Source organism: Ranitomeya imitator, chromosome 7, assembly GCF_032444005.1.
Source record: "Ranitomeya imitator isolate aRanImi1 chromosome 7, aRanImi1.pri, whole genome shotgun sequence".
NCBI classification, from domain to species: Eukaryota; Metazoa; Chordata; class Amphibia; order Anura; family Dendrobatidae; genus Ranitomeya; species Ranitomeya imitator.
In genome coordinates this window covers 18053092-18058816 of record NC_091288.1, presented here as the reverse complement: position 1 = coordinate 18058816, position 5725 = coordinate 18053092, and positions in this window count along the sequence as shown.

Sequence of the window (5725 nt, the reverse complement as noted above, 5' to 3'; positions counted from 1 at the left end):
GTGCCAGCAGAGTACCCCATAAATAGTGCCAGCAGAGTACCCCCATAAACAGTGCCAGCAGAATACACCCATAAACAGTGCCAGCAGAGTACCCCATAAACAGTGCCAGCAGAGTACCCCCACAAACAGTGCCAGCAGAGTACCCCCACAAACAGTGCCAGCAGAGTACCCCCATAAACAGTGCCAGCAGAGTACCCCCACAAACTGCCAGCAGAGTACCCTCTGTGAGGGATGGCACCGGAGACATCACGTAGAATGCCACCGCTACCACCACGTGAAGAATCTGCACCTTGCCACCCCGCCTGACATCACTTTTCCGTCAAAAGCATCACACGGTACAGTTTCCTCACTTGCACCAACGTGATGTTAAACACCCCTTAGGGACACATAAGATCAGCTTGGCACAGTTTTACTCCCTAGCCAAATGGGCCTAGGGAGGCACGGGGAGTGAGTGAGGGTCGCCCAAGCAACTGCTTATGTGGCACCACACTCACAACCCTGACAGGTTGAGAGGCCCATTCCATTAGCACCAGTGAAACAGAGCACTGCTAGCCCGGTAGGACTGCCACCAGTTCCTCATTAGATATAATCGCGGTCTGTTAACAGGATTATATTGGGCCAGAAACCAGCCCCGATAGCATGGAAAGTTAAAGCTGAGAACACGGACGTGTGGATTGAGATAAAGGAGCAGCCAAAGGTTAAATTATATGTTTAATAACCTTAAGGACACACTAGACAATACACTATATACACAATGGTTATACATATACATACAGGTGCATCTTACAAAATTAGAATATCATCAAAAAGTTAATTTATTTCAGTTCTTCAGTCCAAAAAGTGAAACTCATATATTAACAGTCATTTTAAACAGAGTGATGTATTTTAAGGGTTTATTTCTGTTAATGTTGATGATTATGGCTTACAGCCAAAGAAAACCCGAAAGTCATTATCTCAATAAATTATAATACTTTATAACACCAGCTTGAAAAAATGATTTTAAAATCACAAATGTTGGCCTACTGAAATGTATGTTCAATAAATGCACTCAATGCTTGGTCGGGCTCCTTTGGCATCACTTACTGCATCAATGCGGCGTGGCATGGAGGGATTGCTGAGGGGTTATGGAAGCCCAGGTTGCTTTGATAGCAGCCTTCAGCTCATCTGCATTGTTGGGTCTGGTGTCTCTCATCTTCCTCTTGACAATATTCCATAGATTCTCTATAGGGTTAAGGTCAGGCAAGTTTGCTTCCAATCAAGCACAGTGATACTGTTATTTGTACACCAGGTATTGGTACTTTTGGCAGTGTGGACAGGGGCCAAGTCCTGCTGGAGAATTAAATTTCCATCTCCAAAAAGCTTATTGGCAGAGGGAAGCTGAAATAGTAAGGAATTGGAAGGCAATGAATATTATAAAGTTATAGAACTTTTTTTCATTAAGTGGTTAAAGGGTAGTCCACTACTTTTAAAGACTTTATTAATGGGCCCACAGTGGTGCAAAAGTAAAAAGAAACAGGAAAAAAACACCTACCGGACCGTTGCTGCTTCTCTTGGCTTCCTCTTTTGGCAGAATGTTTCACGTGACCACTGCAGCCAATCATTGGGTACAGCCTTCACCAGTGGTCTCTTGACACCCACTGGCAGAAGGGGAAAACAAGAGACTGGCGAGGAACACCAGCAGCAGCACCGAGAAGAAATAACACCAAGCTGGTATGTACGGTATATATATATGTATATTTTATTTTTATTTTTTTTACTTATGCACCACTCTTGACAGCCCCTTTAACAAGATGATGCACAAAGAATGGTATCACATGTCCCAAATGAGTTGTCAGGATGTATGATCCTGCACCACTTTAATGGTTAGTAGACTCAGTGGCTTACATCAACCTGCCGCAGCCCATTGGTCATAGGTCATATTCAACCTGTCATTGGAAACTTCATGCTGGGTTTATGGTATCTCGTACGGTGCAGATGATCTGATGATTATCAGAGAGTAATAAATACTAAATATGGACATTTTATCTGGGATCAAAGAGCAGAACGATTCTGATAAGATATGTCATCAATGAAGATCTCCAGTCAATTTAATCAAGAATCAAAATCCAATCTCCCCCTTGTTGTGAGATCTCAGTTCTTTACTTCGGGTCCCAGCCCAAGCTGGTGTTGAAGAGTAATCGTCTCTTTAATATTATATATGGCAGTCATTGCCATCAAAGGGTTTTCAACCAAGTACTAGAAATGAACATTTTATTTAAAATTAATGAATCTTTCCAATTACGTTTGGTCCCTTCAAAAACAGGGTGGCACATGATAAGGAGCTGAAACTCCTAAACCCTTCATCCAATTTTAATGTGGATACCCTCAAATGAAAGCCGAAAGTCTGAACTTCAACTGCATCTGAATTGTTTTATTTAAAATTCATTGTGGTAATGTCTATAACCAAAGTTTGGAAAATGTTGTCTCTGTCCAAATATATATGGACTTAACTGTATATATACACAGTTCCAAAGTTTAGGGTCACCCAGATAATTTTGTGTTTTCCATGAAAACTCCTACTTTTATTAATTAAATGAGTTGCCAAATGAATTGAAAATCTAGTCCAGACATTGACAAGGTTCAAAAAAAAGATTTTTATTTGAAATAATAGTTTTCTCGTTCAAACTTTGCTTTCGTCACAGAATGATCCCTTTGCAGCAATTCCAGCATTGCAGACCTTTGGCATTCTAGCAGTTAATATGCTGAGGTAATCTGGAGACATCCCCCCCATGCTTCCAGAAGCCCCTCACACAAGTAGGTTTGGCTAATGGGCACTTTTTGCACCAAGCTGCTCCCACAACAGCTCAATGGGGCTGAGATCTGGTGACTGCGCTGGCCGCTCCACTACAGATAGATACCAGCTGCCGGCTTCTTCCCTAGATAGTTCTTCCATAATTTGGAGCTTTGGGTCATTGTCCTGTTGTATTATGAAATTGACTCCAATCAAGCGCTGTCCACAGGGTATGGCATGGCGGCGCAAAATGGAGTGATGGCCTTCCTTATTCAAAATCCCTTTTACCTTGTACAAATCTTCCACTTTACCAGCACCAAAGCAACCCCAGACCATCACATTACCTCTACCATGCTTGACAGATGGCGTCAGGCACTCTTCCAGCATCTTTTCAGTTGTTCTGCGTCTCACAAATGTTCTTCTGTGTGATCCAAACACCTCAAACTTGGATTCGTCTGTCCATAACACTTTTTTCCAATCTTCCTCTGTCCAATGTCTGTGTTCTTTTGCCCATATTAATCTTTTCCTTTTATTAGCCAGTCTCAGATATGGCTTTTTCTTTGCCACTCTGCCCTGAAGGCCAGCATCCCGGAGTCTCCTCTTCACTGTAGACAATGACACTGGCGTTTTGCGTGTACTATTTAATGAAGCTGCCAGTTGAGGACCTGTGAGGTGTTGATTTCTCAAACTACAGACTCTAATGTACTTGTCTTGTTGCTCAGTTGTGCAGCGGGGCCTCCCACTTCTCTTTCTACTCTGGTTAGAGCCTGTTTGTGCTCTCCTCTGAAGGGAGTAGTACACGCCATTGTAGGAAATCTTCAGTTTCTTGCCAATTTCTCCAATGGAATAGCCTTCATTTCTAAGAACAAGAATAGACTGTCGAGTTTCACATGAAAGGTCTTTTTTTCTGGCCATTTTTAGAGTTTAATGGAACCAGCAAATGTAATGCTCCAGATTCTCATCTACCTCAAAGGAAGGTCAGGTTTATAGGTTCTCTAATCAGCCAAACTGTTTTCAGCTGTGCTAACATACTTGCACAAGGGTTTTCAAGGGTATTCTAACCATCCATTAGCCTTCTTACACAGTTAGCAAACACAAAGTACCATAAGAACACTGGAGTGATGATGGTTGTTGGAAATGGGCCTCTATACACCTATGAAGATATTGCATTACAAACCAGACGTCTGCAGCAAAAATAGTCATTTACCACATTAACAATGTATAGAGTGTGAGGCTGTGGCCTCTGATACAGCTAGGGGGCGGTGTTTGTTCTCCCCAGAATGTGCATGCAGACGGATGAAGTCCATAGGTGTGCATGAGAGTCACGGATCTCCGGTCCGGGTTTTCCAGGTGGCTGAAGGCCACAGGTTTGTGTAGGTTTAAAAACCCTGCAGTAAGGTGTATGGGTGTGTCAGGTGTCTGGCCAGGTCAGGCCAGGTGTGCGAGGTGCATGTCAGTGTCAGGCTGGCGTGTGCTGGTCTGCAGAGTGCATGGAGGCCAGCAGAGCCAGCACCCAGGGCAGCTGAATAGCCTGGCAGCCAAAGCGTACACAGAGATGCAAGTCGTCCATGGTACTGGTCTCGGATGTGGACAGTCCTGTGCCCGGAGGTGGATGTCCTGTACCCGAAGGAATCGGATGTGGATAGTCCTGTGCCCGGAGGTGGATGTCCTGTACCCAAAAGAGGACTAGCATGTGCAACGATTGCAAACAGGTGGATATGGTGCCCGGCTGCTATCTGGAGGATATCCTGAACTGTGTACGACTGTGTGAGTAAAGAGTCTGTAAAGAGACTGTGATACAGCGATGCAGGACACCCACGAGAACTAGTCAGAAGAGGGCTGGCGTGTGTAGTGTCTGCAACATATGAGGCTGTGTGTATGGAGACGTATAGAGACTGTGAGATGGCGTGCGGTCGCCCAGGGAAACTGGACAAGGGAAGTCTGGCCTGTTTAGGGACCGCAAATCTAAAGCCATATGATATGTATTGCTTTGAACTCGTGTAAACTGGTCACTGATAATATCCACTGAAGTTATATGCATTTATGTGAATTGGACTTTAATGCTGTGAAGAAACACATTAAAAGAGACTTTTGTGTTTGAATTTGTGGGTCACTGCTTCTTTACTGCGTACGATGCTACTGCAGCTTTACAAGAGTGTATTTCTGAATCATTTAATGTTAGCTTCATTGGAAAAAACTGTGCTTTTCTTTTTTGAACGGCAGTGTGTGTGTGTGTGTGTGTGTGTGTGTGTGTGTGTGTGTGTGTGTGTGTGTGTGTGTGTATATATATATCAAAAGTACGCATGAAAATGTCAAGCTTTCTCGTACACAGGAAAAAGCTGCTGCCAGCCATGTATGACAGTGGCTTATCTCGCTGAGAACCAAAGGATTGAAAGTCCAAAATTGCACATCTTAGATTCTTAATGACCCCAATGTCATCTTTCAGGGGAGAGTCTGTAGACCCCTATATACATTAGACTGTTGGCCGAGCTCACTGATATTTGCAGGATCGTCAAATAATAGTCTAATGTGCATGGGGGCCATAACCCTTTAAGGCTTTCATACATGTGAAAGTCGTTTCCTGCAATGTACTTTTATTCTCTAGGGAAGATAAGTCGGTGCCAGAGGTATCTGGCGGGGACGGAGGTCACTGTAATAATATTGTCCATTCTTGACATTGAGAAGGAAGTCATGCATGAGCAGAAGAAGCGGAAGTGCATGTACATAGGGGTAAAGAGAGGAATAGAGAAAAGACAAGACCTTGACCTATGTGTTTGTCAGCAAAAAACGGAAGTGACACGCAGCTGAGTTTTTTTTTTTCTTAACTCTTAGATTTGCTTGAAATCTCTATTAGTGACTCTGTTTCTAGAACTCCTGGCGATGACAATGGCGCCCCATGCTCCTGCTGCTAATCATCTCTGTGCAATGTCTTTATCAGCACGGCTGATAAGAAGT